This window comes from Grampus griseus (assembly GCF_964374135.1).
Source record: "Grampus griseus genome assembly, chromosome: 17".
Lineage (NCBI taxonomy): Eukaryota > Metazoa > Chordata > Mammalia > Artiodactyla > Delphinidae > Grampus > Grampus griseus.
Window position 1 is genome coordinate 13305712 of NC_139011.1, and position 16278 is coordinate 13321989.

Consider the following 16278-nt stretch of genomic DNA (forward strand, 5'->3'; position numbering starts at 1 on the left):
TCAAGCAGTTAACCATCATGCTAGACAGAGAGACTTCACGGTTTAATCCAAGAATAGTAATGGTGGACCCCTGTGATAACTTTTCTTCTCCTGTATTAGTTTTCCATATCTGTGTAACAAATTACCACAAAATTAGCAGCGTAAAACAATACACATTTTTAAAATTTTATGGAAAATTCCACAATGTGTGCACTAGTCACTTGATTACACTTCAGTCTCATGTCATGATTTTAATGAACTTTTTACTGCTCTGCCCATGTTCTCTTTTCTACTCATGAGCAAGAGTTCTGTGCAGGTTCTAGGAAGCCTGCACTCTTTCTTCAGTGCCAACTTTTCATTATATTATGCCTCTTGCCTCAAGTTTCAAGCTGTACCCACTCTATGCCTTATTCCACAACCTACAGAGCTTAACACTTTGGGACAGATCTTGCTGCAATAATATGTGGTGTATACATGTGTGTGTGTGTGTTTGTGTGTGTTCAGTGATGACAAAAATAAAAGCTATACATTGATCAAGATTTGGCAGCACATCTGTCAAGTAATAACTCAGTACATGCATTAGTTAGCTATTGGTGAGTAACAAGCCTTTCCAAAACAACAGGCTACTTAGCTTATGATTCCATGGGTTAAAAGAAAATTAAGTTGTGCTCAGGTGGGCAGTTGTTCTGATCTTCACTGATCTCCGCTGGGTTTACTCATGGATCTGTAACTAGTTCATGGATCAGCAAGTAACTGATCTAGGTTGGATTAAACTGGAATGACTCATCATTCTCTCTTCTATTCTTCAGGTAGCTGTCCCTGCTACTCTTTCACTTGGAGACATTGCTACTTCCCCATTAAAAAATTCATAGGAGGGATTTCCCTGGTGGCACAGTGGTTAAGCATCCACCTGCCAATGCAGGGGACACAGGTTCGAGCCCTGGTCCGGGAAGATCCCACATGCTGCGGAGCAACTAAGCCTGTGCACCGCAACTACTGAAGCCCATGCGCCTAGAGCCCATGCTCCACAACAAGAGAAGCCACCACAATGAGAAGCCCACGCACCGCAACGAAGAGTAGCCCCTGCTCACCACAACTAGAGAAAGCCCACACGCAGCAACAAAGACCCAATGCAGCCAAAAATAAAATATATAAATTAATTAATTAATTTTTTAAAAAATCCATAGGGTTCTTGGTGGATGTGGAGGGCTTCCAATCACAGTAAGCTCCTCCCTCTATCACAGAAATAAATTCATGGCCTGGGACTAGCAAGTTAAGTATCTCATCTCCTTGGCCACATTGTTTGGCCCAAAGTATGGATATATGACACAAGCAAGACCAGTTTTATATATATATATATATATATATACACACACACACACACACACACACACACACACACACACACACACATATATGTACACACACATATATATACATACACACATATATGTATATCTCCCAGGGAAAATATAGTATTACCTATTAATATTATATGTATATATAATAATATATGCATATAATATTTTCTCAGGAAAAGTTTATGAATAAATATACATAAATATATATATATATATGAAACAGAAGAGAAGATTGCTCTCTTCTCTAGGTTGGCAACTGCAATAATACAAGCCTGGAATGTCCACTATTCATGTACTTTCTCCCCCACCACATGGAGGAAGCTAACAAACTCTAGAACAGAATGAGACCAGTACCAAAGGGTACAAAGTTTCAGTTATGCAAGAAGAATAAGGTCTGGCAATCTAAGGTATAGTGATGTGACTATAGTTAACAATACTGTATTATATACTTGAAACTTGCTGAGAGGGTAAATCTTAAGTGTTTTCACCACAAACAAACAAACAGAATGAGATCAACACACAAGAAGAGGAAGTAAGGGATGGGAAGACAGTGAGGCCAGCAAACAAGTCCCCTGTCACCCTTGCTGAAGGCCAGCTCTGTGGTGGCCTGTCTACGCTTTGGGTTTGTAACATGGTATTTTGAAGTATTAAGTGAGAGATGTTTCCATTTTCCATGAATTGTGATCAAATCAACAGCCGAAGTACTATAACAAAATGATGTTAAGTTCTCCCACAACCACCTGGAAGGGCTGGGGTATAAAATCCCCCTTTTATAGTACTCTTCTACTTTCCTTAAGATGTCAGATAGGGGCTAGGGACAGGGAAGGAGCCTGCCTTTTAAAAGAAGAGAGAATTTGTTGAAAATCAACCATTTCTTATTTCTACCCACTGCCCCTCACATGGAGGAGAACCTTCGCTTTAACTCAGCCCCTAACCTTTTTCCTATAAGATGTAGTTGCACAAAACATGATGTTCCCACCACCAGTACTCAGGAGCTGTTGACCATCTGTTTTATGAAATCTTCTGAACCACTAAACTGGCAAAGAGGCCACTGCTGTTGGGATGTGAAGAAAGGAGAAGACCTGTGAAGCCAAGAAAGAAAGGCCAAGGGGACCCAATGCTACCTCTATTTGGCAGGAAGAGATGACAGTTCCATGGGTAGAGCTGATACAACAGAAGTTGTCTGGGGAAGATACTATCTTACTAGTATCCCCAAGAGGGCTGTACACAAGGCTAAATAGATCCAGCAGGAAGGGCTGTGAGGTTGACCACCCAAGAAGGTGGCTGATGTGGGAGGAGGATGAGCCTCAACCAGGCCTCTCTCAAAGAAGATGAATGTGCAAGATTGAGCCCCTGGGATCTTCCCCAAAGTATAATACAGAGGTACCCCTACAAGAGAGCTAATGTTTGGACTCCTGTGACATAGAGAGGACTTAAGGTCAGTATAATAGCAATAATCAAGGGAAAAGGGCTGTTAAAAACCATCCATGAACAGCCATTTAAGGAAATATCTTTTTGTCACTTTCTTTCCCATTCCCAAGACCAGCAAAGTAAGGACGGGGCAGAGAAATGATCATACGGAAGAGTAATATGTGAACCTCAGCTCCCTTCCTGTTTATGCCAATGGGGGCCAAACTCACCTATGCTTGTGGGGGTGGGGGAAAATAAGAAAAAAGAGTTGTAGAACAAAGAGGACTTAATATTAGCCCTTGAAAGTGACCAAGAAGTTATAAAATCTGACTAGGATGTCATTAAGTAGGTGACTATATAATTTATTGCAAATTCCAGGGCACTAATGAGAGGCACTATTTATAACTGCTTGAGGACAAAGGTGTAAACCAGAATAACCCCAGGCAAATATAGACATATGTCACTATGCCCGTAAGGAAAGGGGCTTCCAGAGAACACAACTGCTAACAGATTTTAGAAAAATAAAATTGCTTCAGGTTTATATTTGAAATTGAATTATGAAGCCAATTAATGTCTACTAATTTTTTACTTTTTGCAATGAAGCTACTTTGAGAGGTTTTTGTCACAACTGAAGAGTTCTCACTAAAAAATATGTAAATGTAAAAATAATCAGTCAGGTGTAAGTACTAAGACAAAGGTTGGCACTAGGTACTAGAGGAGCATGGGTGAGAAGCCCCTAACCCAGCCTGGAGGGTCAAGGAAGAATTTCCAGAGGAAGAAACCCTGGGCTGAACCTTTTAGTACAAGCAGAAAACACAAATGAGAAGGATGGGCAGAAGGGACAGAGGAAGGCTAAGGAAAAAGTATGCGAAAATAAATAAATGCAAGAAGAATACTAAACAGATGAAAATGGTAGGATCTAAAGTAGGGACAGGCAAACCACAGTCCACAGGTCAAATCTGGCCCTCTGCCTGTGTTCTGTCAATAAAGTTTTATTGGCACATAACTACAGCCATTATTTCACATATTGTTTACGGCTGCTTTCACACTACAGTGGCAGAGTTGAGTAGTTGCAGCAGAGACTGTCTGGCCTGTGGAGCCTAAAATTTTTACTAGCGGGCCCTTTACAGAAAAGGTTTGCTGACCCTCTTCTCTAAAGCACAAGATAGTCAATGAGGTGCCCCCTCAGGTTCACTGCCAGTTCTAAGAGAGGTATAAAAAGGGTGAGGGGTCTTCTTTATTACTACAGTTAGGTCTTTGATTTTGCATTTCTGTTTGGTTTCCTACCTGGAGAGATTGACTGGATCCTGAAATAAAAAGTAATAAGACTTGCTTTGTGAATGCCAGGGAGAGTTCTAAAGATATTGCCTCCAAGATTCTGTGCCCTCAGGCCCATTTTTTAAAATTGGGTCCTTACAGAAGCAAGTCCTAAGAAGAGAAGCAATAGCATGTTATTTATTCAAGAGGCACAGAGATCCTGGTGGGGCAATGGCAGGGTGACACGGGAGGAGGAAGGCAGACAAAGAGGAGGGTGTTACACATTCAGTAACCACAGAGCACAGCCAGAACCTCATTCCTCCGGGAATATATGGGAAGTTGTGTACAACTCCTGCCTCAGAAATATTCCAGCCAAGGGAGGAGGAGGCCAGGCTACTTATACCCACTACCCAACAGTTATTGGTTAGACCCTCCATCACCAGATATCAATTCCTGGTCAGGAGCTCCAACAGCCTGAGGACAGATTCAAATGAATAATTACTTCAATTAATAACAATGTCTTGGTTTTACTTGAATAATGCCGTCTCAAGTACAAAGACACACACACATATACTTTTACAAAATAAATACATGTGTTAAATATGAATTTTATATATTTTACAAAAATATATATTCACATAAGTTAATCTTGAAAATATCTTTGTGAGATATGTGTACATATATGCATGCATGCATATAAATACACATATATACATGCACTTACATATATATTATGCCCATTTTATAGATATAAGGAAACTGAAGTGTAGAGAAGTAGCATGTAAAGAACAAGAACATAGGCTTCAGCATCAGGTAGATTGAGATTTAAGCCCTAACTTGGGACACGAGAAGAAGAGACAGGAGAGATGGGAAGTGGGAGAGAGACCCACGTTGCCATTACCGCTAGCACTGAAGATGGAGCAAGGGGGCCATGAGCCAAGGCATGTGGCTCTAGAAGTTGGGAACAGCACTTGGCTGACAGCCAGGAACCCCAAGGAACTGAAATCTGCCAGCAAGCTAGATAAGCCAGGAGACAGAGTCTCTCTAGCCCTTCCGAAAAGGGATGCAGCTCTGCAAACATCTTGATTTTAGCCCATGAGACCCATGCAGAACATCTAACCTGAAAAACGTTCTGGAGGCAAGAAGTCTGAAATCAAAGATTCAGCAGAGCTGGACTCCCTCCAGAAGATAGAGGGAAGATTCCATTCCTTGCCTCATTCAGCTTCTGGAACATTTCACCAAACATTCTAGAACTGCAGAGACTGGAGAAAACAAGGCCATCACTTCTTCTTTGTTAGGGTCATCACAATTGAGATAGAATAGTTTTCAGTGCATATAATTATTTCATCAAGAAGGAAGTGGAGGAGATTGGTTCAAGATGGCAGAGTAGAAGGACCTGCTCTCACTGCCTCTTGCGAGAACACCAGAATTACAACTAACTGCTGAACAACCATCGACAGGAAGACACTGGAACTCACCAAAAAAGATACCCCACATCCAAAGACAAAGGATAAGCCACAGTGAGACGGAAGGAGGGGCGCAATCACAATAAAATCAAATACCATAACTGCCAGGTGGGTGACTCAAAAACTGGAGAACATTACACCACAGAAGTCCACCCACTGGATTGAAGGTTCTGATCCTCACGTCAGGCTTCCGAACCTGGGGGCCCAGCAACGGGAGGAGGAATTCCTAGAGAATCAGACTTTGAAGGCTACCGGGATTTGATTACAGGATTTCGACAGGACTGGGGAAAACTGAGACCCCACTCTTGGAGGGCACACTCAATGTGCACATCAGGACGCAGGGGAGGGAGTAGTGACCTCACAGATACTGAACCAGACCTACCTGCTACTGTTGGAGGGTCTCCTACAGAGGCAGGGGGTGGCTCTGTCTCACCATAAGGACAATGAAATGGGCAGCAGAAGTTCTGGGAAGTATTCCTTGGCGTGAGCCCTCCCAGAGTCCGCCATTAGGCGCACCAAAGAGCCCAGGTAGGCTCCAGTGTTGGGTCACCTCAGGCCAAACAACCAACAGGGAGGGGACCCAGCCCCACCTATCAACAGACAAGTGGATTAAAGTTTTACTGAGCTCTGCCCACCAGAACAACAGCCAGCTCTACCAACCACCAATCCCTCCCATTAGGAAACTTGCAGAAGATTCTTAGATAGCCTCATTCACCAGAGGGCAGACAGGAGAAGCAAGAAGAACTACAATCCTACAGCCTGTGGAACAAAAAAAACCACATTCACAGAAAGACAGACAAGATGAAAAGGCAGAGGGCTATGTACCAGATGAAGGAACAAGATAAAACCCCCAAAAAACAACTAAATGAAATGGAGATAGGGAACCTTCCAGAAAAAGAATTCAGAATAATGATAGTGAAGATGATCCAGGACTTCTGAAAAACAATGGAGGCAAAGATCGAGAAGATGCAAGAACTGTTTAACAAAGATCTAGAAGAACTAAAGAACAAAAACAGATGAACAATAAAATAACTGAAATGACAAATACACTATAAGGAATGAATAGCAGAATAACTGAGGCAGAAAAACGGAAAAGTAATCTGGAAGACAGAATGGTGGAATTCACTGCTGCGGAACAGAATAGAGAAAAAAGAATGAAAAGAAATGAACACAGACTAAGAGACCTCTGGACAACATTAAACACAACAACATTCGCATCATACGGGTCCCAGAAGGAGAAGAGAGAGAGAAAGGACCAGAGAAAATATTTGAAGAAATTATAGTTGAAAACTTCCCTAACATGGGAAAGGAAATAGCCACCCAAGTCCAGGAAGCGCAGAGAGTCCCATACAGGATAAACCCAAGGAGAAACACGCCGAGACTCATAGTAATCAAATTGGCAAAAAGTAAAGACAAAGAAACATTATTGAAAGCAGAAAGGGAAAAACAACAAATGACATACAAGGGAACTCCCATAAGGTTAACAGCTGATTTCTCAGCAGAAATTCTACAGCCAGAAGGGAGTGGCATGATATACTTAAAGTGCTGAAAGGGAAGAACCTACAACCAAGATGACTCTACCCGGCATCTCATTCAGATTCAATGGAGAAATCAAAAGCTTTACAGACAAGCAAAAGCTAAGAAAATTCAGCACCACCAAATCAGCTCTACAGCAAATGCTAAAGGAACTTCTCTAAGTGGGAAACACAAGAGAAGAAAAGGACCTACAAAAACAAAACCAAAACAATTAAGAAAATGGTCATAGGAACACACAAGTCAATAATTACCTTAAATGTGAATGGATTAAATGTTCCAACCAAAAGATACAGGCTTACTGAATGGATACAAGAACAAGACCCATATATATGCAGTCTACAAGAGACCCACTTCAGACCAAGGGACACATACAGACTGAAAGTGAGGGGACGGAAAAAGATACTCCATGCAAATGGAAATCAAAAGAAAGCTGGAGTAACAATACTTGTATCAGAGAAAACAGACTTGAAAATAAAGAATGTTACAAGAGACAAGGAAGTACACTACATAATGATAAAGACACCAATCTAAGAAGAAGATATAACAATTATAAATATATATGCACCCAACATAGGAGCACCTCAATACATAAGGCAACTGCTAACAGCTCTAAAACAGGAAATCGAGAGTAACACAATAACACTGGGGGACTTTAACACCTCACTTACACCAATGGACAGATCATCCAAACAGAAAATTAATAAGGAAACACAAGCTTTAAATGACACAACAGACCAGACAGAGTTAAGTGATATTTATAGGACATTCCATGCAAAAGCAGATTACACTTTCTTCTCAAGTGCGCATGGAAAATTCTCCAGGATAGATCACATCTTGGGTCACAAATCAAGCCTCAGTAAATTTAAGAAAACTGAAATCATATCAAGCATCTTTTCTGACCACAACACTAGGAGATTAGAAATCAATTACATGGAAAAAAACGTAAAAAACACAAACACATGGAGGCTAAACAATACATTACTAAATAACCAAGAGATCACTGAAGAAATCAAAGAGGAAATCAGACAATACCTAGAGACAAATGACAAGGAAAACACGACGATCCAAAACCTACGGGATGCGGCAATAGCAGTTCTAAGAGGGAAGTTTATAGCTATACAAGTCTACCTCAAGAAACAAGAAAAATCTCAAATAAACAATCTAACCTTACACCTAAAGGAACCAGAGAAAGAACAAACAAAACCTAAAGTTAGCGGAAGGAAAGAAATCATAAAGATCAGAGCAGAAATAAATGAAATAGACCGAAAACAGTAGCAAAGATCAATAAAACTAAAAGCTGGTTCTTTGAGAAGATAAACAATATTGATAAACCTTTAGCCAGACTCATCAAGAAAAAGAGGGAGAGGACTCAAATCAATACAATTAGAAATAAAAAAGGAGAGGTTACAACAGACACCGCAGAAATACAAAGCATCCTAAGAGACTACTACAAGCAACTCTATGCCAATAAAACGGACAACCTGGAAGGAATGGACAAATTCTTAGAAAAGTATTACCTTCCAAGACTGGACCAGGAAGAAATAGAAAGTATGAACAGACCAATCACAAGTAATGAAATTGAAACTGATTAAAAATCTTCCAACAATCAAAAGTCCAGGACCAGGTGGCTTCACAGTTGAATTCTATCAAACATTTAGAGAAGAGCTAACACCCATCCTTCTCAAATTCTTCCAAAAAATTGCAGAGGAAGGAACACTCTCAAACTCATTCTATGAGGCCACCATCACCCTGATACCAAAACCAGAGAAAGATACTACAAAAAAAGAAAATTACAGACCAATATCATTGATGAATATAGATGCAAAAATCCTCAACGAAATACTAGCAAACAGGATCCAACAACACATTAAAAGGATCATACACCATGATCAAGTGCAATTTATCCCAGGGATGCAAGGATTCTTCAATATACACAAATCAATCACTGTGATATACCATATTAACAAATTGAAGAATAAAAACCACATGATCATCTCAATAGATGCAGAAAAAGCTTTTGACAAAATTCAACACCGATTTATCATAAAAACTCTCCAGAAAGTGGGCAGAGAGAGAACCTACCTCAACATAATAAAGGCCATATATGACAAACCCACAGCAAGCAACATCTTCAATGGTGAAAAACAGAAAGCAATTCCTCTAAGATCAAGAACAAGACAAGGTTGCCCACTCTCACCACTATTCTTCAACACAGTTTTGGAAGTCCTAGCCACGGCAATCAGAGAAGAAAAAGAAATAAAAGGAATACAAATTGGAAAAGAAGTAAAACTGTCACTGTTTGCAGATGACATGATACTATACATAGAGAATCCTAAGGATGCCACCAGAAAACTACTAGACCTATTCAATGAATTTGGGTAAAGTTGCAGGATACAAAATTAATGCACAGAAATTTCTTGCATTCCTATACACTAATGATGAAAAATCTGAAAGAGAAATTAAGGAAACACTCCCATTTGCCATTGCAACAAAAAGAATAAAATGCCTAGGAATAAATCTACCTAGGGAGACAAAAGACCTGTATGCAGAAAACTATAAGACACTGATGAAAGAAATTAAAGATGATACCAACAGATGCAGAGATATACCATGATCTTGGATTGGAAGAATCAACATTGTGAAAGTGACTATACTACCCAAAGCAATCTACAGATTCAATGCAATCCCTCTCAAATTACCAATGGAATTTTTTACAGAACTAGAACAAATAATCTTAAAATGTGTATGGAGACACAAAAGGCCCCAAATAGCCAAAGCAGTCTTGCGGGGGAAAAAAACAGAGCTGGAGGAATCAGACTCCCTGACTTCAGACTATACTACAAACCTAAAGTAATCAAGACAATATGGTACTGGCACAAAAACAGAAACATAGATCAATGGAACAAGGTAGAAAGCCCAGAGATAAACCCACGCACCTATGGTCAACTAATCTATGACAAAGGAGGCGAGGATGTACAATGGAGAAAAGACAGTTTCTTCGATAAGTGGTGCTGAGAAAACTGGACAGCTACATGCAAAAGAATGAAATTAGAAGACTCCCTAACACCATACACAAAAATAAACTCAAAATGGATTAGATACCTAAATGTAAGACCGGACACTATAAAAATCTTAGAGGAAAACACAGGAAGAACACACTTTGACATAAATCACAGCAAGATGTTTTTTGATCCACCTCTTAGAGTAATGGAAATAAAAACAAAAATAAACAAATGGGACCTAATGAAACTTAAAACCTTTTGCAAAGCAAAGGAAACTACAAATTAGATGAAAAGACAACCCTCAGAGTGGGAGAAAATATTTGCAAATGAATTAACAGACAAAGGATCAATCTCTAAAATATATAAACAGCTCATGCAGCTCTATATTAAAAAAACCACCAACCCGGGCTTCCCTGGTGGCGCAGTGGTTGAGAGACCGCCTGCCAATGCAGGGGACACGGGTTCGTGCCCCGGTCCGGGAAGATCCCACATGCCGCGGAGTGGCTGGGCCTGTGAGCCTTGGCCGCTGAGCCTGCGCATCCGGAGCCTGTGCTCCGCAAGGGAGAGGCCACAACAGTGAGAGGCCTGCATACCGCAAAAAAAAAAAAAAAAAAAAAAACAACCAACCCAATCCAAAAATGGGCAGAAGTCCCAAACAGACGTATCTGCAAAGAAGACATACAGATGGCCAAGAAATACATGAAAATCTGCTCAACATCACTAATTATTAGAGAAATGCAAATCAAAGCTACAATGAGGTATCACTTCACACCAGTTAGAATAGGCATCATAAGAAAATCTACAAACAACAAATGCTGGAGAAGGTGTGGAGAAAAGGGAACCCTCTGCACTGTTGGTGGGAATGTAAATTGATACAGCCACTATGGAGAACAGTATGGAGATTCCTTAAAAAACTAAAAATAGAATTACCATATGACCCAGCAATCCCACTACTGGGCATATACCCAGAGAAAACCATAATTCAGAAAGACACATGCACCCCAATGTTCACTGCAGCACTATTTACCATAGCCAGGTCATGGAAGCAACCTAAATGCCCATCGACAGACGAATGGCTAAAGAAGATGTGGTACATATACAGTGGAATATTACTCAGTCATAAAAGGGAAAGAAATTGGGTCATCTGTAGAGACGTGGATGGATCTAGAGACTGTCATACAGAGTGAAGTCAGAAAGAGAAAAACAAGTATCATATATTAACGCATATATGTGGAACCTAGAAAAATGGTACAGATGAACGGGTTTGCACGGCAGAAACTGAGACACAGATGTAGAAAACAAACGTAGGGACACCAGGGGGGAAAGCGGCGGGGGGGTGGGGATGGTGGTGTGATGAATTGGGGGATAGGGACTGACATGTATACACTGATGTGTATAAAACTGATGACTAATAAGAACCTGCTGCATAAAAAAAATAAATAAAATAAAATTCAAAAATTTAAACCCTAGGGCTTCCCTGGTGGCGCAGTGGTTGAGGGTCCGCCTGCCGATGCAGGGGACATGGGTTCGTGCCGCGGTCTGGGAAGATCCCACATGCCACGGAGCAGCTGGGCCTGTGAGCCATGGCCGCTAAGCCTGGGCATCCGGAGCCTGTGCTCTGCAACAGGAGAGGTCACAACAGTGAGAGGCCCATGTACCGCAAAAAAAAAAAAAAAAAAAAATTAAACCCTAACTTGGACTGAAACTAGCAGTGACCTTGGAGAAGTTACTTAACGTGTCTGAGCTCATAAATTGAGGATCATAATGCCCCTTCCATAGGGTATTTAGGAGGAGTAAATAAAGTAATGTTGTGTTAATAACAGCTACCATTTTGGGGAATCTACCCTGTGCCAGGCATTGTGCTAAACACTTTATGTACTTTACTTCATTTAATTGTCTCAGTCTTATGTGATATGTTTAATATTACACTGCCATAAAGACCAAGTGAATTGAGCAAATATGTGTGAACTGTATAGAACACTGGTAGCACACTGTGGGAAAGCAAAAAGACTGGCTGGTCTTATAAATCTAGAGGCTGAGCGAGAAGCGCTGCCCAGGAGGAGCGGGAGGAGGAAGACAAAGCGGCAGGGGGATGAATATGACACGCTTTCCACACCCCTGCAGAAGAAGCTGCCCTGCAGGAGTCAACTGCTCGACAGATTGTACCTTTTAAGAAGTAACGTTCTTGGTTTGTTTCTACTACTGCAATAAATCAGGCTGTGTAACAGTAAAATATTTATTTCCTGCAAGAAAAAAAAAACTCTATTTACTTATAGGCCAATAGTAACATCACCGTGGTCTAAATATACATTTATAATAGCAAAGGTGGAAAATCAACGGGGAGTGGTAACGAGAGATGTCAGACCACGTGCATTGGGCCGTGCCAGTAAGCACCAGCCCCTGACTTTTCCTGGCCCCTGAAATGCATGGTTATTTGCCAGGGCTACACCTCAAAAATGAACTCCCATGGAAATGCAAGCAGAAATGGAAAAGCCATACTAGGTTCGTTCCTAGTCCTTGAACCTACAGAACACCATCTTAGCATTTGCTGTCCTTCCACCTGGAACAGTTTCCCCCCAGGGAAAGCTGACTACAGACTGGCCGGCTCCCTGACTACATTCATTTCTGTAATCAAACGTGGACCCTGAGGCCCTCTGTCACCTTATCTGAAATAGCACCCTCCCCACCAGCACTCCAATCCTGCTGTATTTGTCCTTCATGGCATTTAGCACCACCTGACACTTCAAATGTCACTTCATTCCTTATTACTAATTTTATATTACTATTACTAATTTTATCTATCTATGCAGTAATTTATTTTTTATTTTATCCATGTGTTTATAATTTTATGTTTTTGTGCAGTGTCTCTCCACACTAGCATGTAAACTGCACAAGAATAGGAACTTCCATTGAAGCACTTCAAACATCTACAACAGAGCTGGGCATGTAGTAGGGGTGAATAGATATTTTTCTGAACAAAAATTTATCTTTATACTTGTTTGGAGGTTGGTTTTATTTGTTGATTTGTTTTTAAATGCAAGTTATAAACGAGTTGCAAACTGATTAGAGTTGTACTGTCTGTCCATTCTCTTGGGTCCATTGGGTTGGGTTGTCTTGTCTAAATGTTACACTGAATAGAGAAGAGAAGCCAGAACACATATTAACAGTATCGATTTCTTATCAAGGCTTTATACACTAATTTTAAACTGATTGTCCTATCGTGGTCTCACACTACATTAGGAGGACTGAGTTGGTATCGCTGTTCCCATTCGAAAGATAGAGAAGCTCTGGTTCAGGGAAGTTAAAGGGCTTGCCCAAGGTCACACAGCAATTTAGTTGTTGGTGGAACAGGTGGTTGAGGCTAGAACACAGAAGTCTGGATTCCAATCTAATGTGTGTTTTCATTAGGCACAAAACAAGAAACTGATTATATGCATATAACCAACACCTGCCACAACACCTTCATGCTCACAGAAGACATTAAACATCCACAAATGGCACACCTTCCGCTGGACCAGGGCATGGCATTCCAGCCAGCCTGTCAAGCAATACATGTTAAAAGAGATTAACCTGCCTACCTATCTCCTATCCTATTGACTCGTTTGCCCTCTCCCAGTCACCTGTCCACAAGATGGAGACAACGCATGGCTTAAGTTTCAGAAAGGGTCTTTAGGGATTACTTACTGAAAAGCTTTACGAGTTGCTCAGCACTATTTCACAATTGTATACTTATGTACAAGTATATTATGGTTATTTTGATATACTGCACTGGAATGAATTGTGTGTTTTATACCCCCACAAACATACACACAGAGAGTCATAAAACAGTATTATAAATTATGTGTAAGAACAGGAGTAGATGCTTTAAAATATTTATTTCATTGCCATTACAGATACATCTCATATTTATACTTTATAGAAACGAGAAAGAATGAATCTAATCTTTGATACTAGATGATTACATGTTTCAGATGGTCCTAAATCTTACATGCTTTCAGTATCAGATTGAGGAAACTGGTCTTGATAAGGCACGTGTGTTTATTTATTTGTTTTTCACAGGCCAAGACCAAAGAATAGTCTTCCTTTTAAGAAGTATTCCCAAAGAATCTGGTTTATACCCAAGCAATAATTGTGATGCATAATTATTTTGCAAATAGGCAGTCATGGTAAAATTTCTTTATACCTCATTTCTCAGTAACCACCTGGGGTTCTAATTAAAATTCACTCTTGGTATATGTAATAGCATCAGATAATGTTATTCTTACCTCATTATGTAATAATTACATCTGTGGCTTTTGGTTTTGTTTTTAATTAGCTTCCACAGTTCTCTACAAATGACATGGGGCAACCAACACAGTTCACTTTTTTGATATAAAAAAGGATAAAGGACAAAAAAAGCATCCAAAGTTAATTAGGACATCATGAATAAAATGTCGATGATTTGAGGTGAATAGACTGGGTTGTATTTCAACCATCCTTTTCTCTTACCCATCAGTTCCTATGACAAGCCTGTGCCCACAGTAGAGGGGACCTTGTGGATATATTTTCTAAAGGCAGACACCTGTTTTAAGTGGTGCAACTGCAGGATACTGACTTCATGGCATTTTGTCCTGTTTCATTCATTCTACATCACAGCCTTGCACCATACTTGCTGTAGAACTCTGGAAAGCCTGGAGGGGTGGCATATGATGATAGGTAGTATCAGAGAAAGAACCAGAGGAATCAAAAGTGGTGCTTAACCCAGGACCTGGCTGCCCATCTGAGGGCAGGAGGAGCAAGGAGGATGGAGGGCTGCCATGATGTCTAACCTCATCTCACCCCTTGGACTGGGTTTGAGCAAGAGAAAGATTTAGTCACTTACTTCAGATTTAAAATGTCACATCATTTTATATGAAAAAGCTGGGGAGGCCAAATAACATCTAGGCTACAGTAATTTTATATTCAAAATAATAAAAATTCAGCAGACATATGTTGAGAACACAAGGCTCTGTGCCAGGGGATTGTTCTTGAGTTGAACATAATAATGCTTTAGTTGTAGATAGTAACTATCCTTTTGCCTAACTAATTTGCTAATTCAGTTTTACCTCCTATGCTTGAGACCTGTCTCAGCCCTGTTTAAGAACCTTCAATGGGGGCTTCCCTGGTGGCCCAGTGGTTGGGAGTCCGCCTGCCGATGCAGGGGATGCGGGTTTGTGCCCCGGTCTGGGAGGATCCCACATGCCGCGGAGCAGCTGGGCCCGTGAGCCATGGCCGCTGAGCCTGCGCGTCCGGAGCCTGTGCTCCGCGGCGGGAAAGGCCGCAGCAGTGAGAGGCCCGCGTACCGCAAAAAAAAAAAAAAAAAGAACCTTCAATGGCTCTTCTCCACTACCTAGGAGATCAATTCTAAATGCCTAGGCTGGCATCAAAGACTTCCAGTTAAGTCCCCAATCTATATGTCCTGCCATGCCCTCTAATGTTTCTCTTAAAAAACATTCCATTCCAATCTTTCTGGTCCCCAAGTCATGCCTTATACATTTCTACTTCTGTGTCTCTCTCTCTCTCTCTCTCTTCCCTTTGCTCTCCACATCCTACCCACACAAACATAAAGCCTTACCATACTTTTCCACTCTTATTCCTCCTATATAAGCCTGACATATCCCTGTCTTCCCACTGCACACTCCATGTGTCGTTCTAGAGTGTACAGAGACTCTGTGACTTAATACAAGAAAGACCTACTTAGGAGCAATCAGCCTATTCATGTTTTTGCCTATTCATGCTTCTTTTGGCCAAATGGTCTCTTACTGATTTGTAATAGCTCTTTATCTATTGAGGAAATAAGTTCTTATGTGTCATTCTTTTTTTTTTTAATAAATTTATTTTATTTATTTATTTATTTTTGGCTGTGTTGGGTCTTTGTTGCTGCGTGCAGGCTTTCTCTAGTTGCAGCGAGCAGGGGCTACTCTTCATTGCAGTGCACAGGCTCTAGGCACGCAGGCTTCAGTAGTTGGGGCACGTGGTCTCAGTAGTTGTGGCTCGTGGGCTCTAGAGCACAGGCTCAGTAGTTATGGTGCAGAGGCTTAGTTGCTCACGGCATGTGGGATCTTCCCGGACCAGGGTTCAAACCTGTGTCCCCTGCTTTGGCAGGTGATTCTTAACCACTGCGCCACAAGGGAAGCCCCCATGTGTCATTCTTTATGCTTCTTCTCCTGGGCCGAAATGTTATATTTTTATGTAGCTAAATCTGTCAGTCTTTTCTCTTAGACCTTTTAGGTTTTACGACTTGTTTAG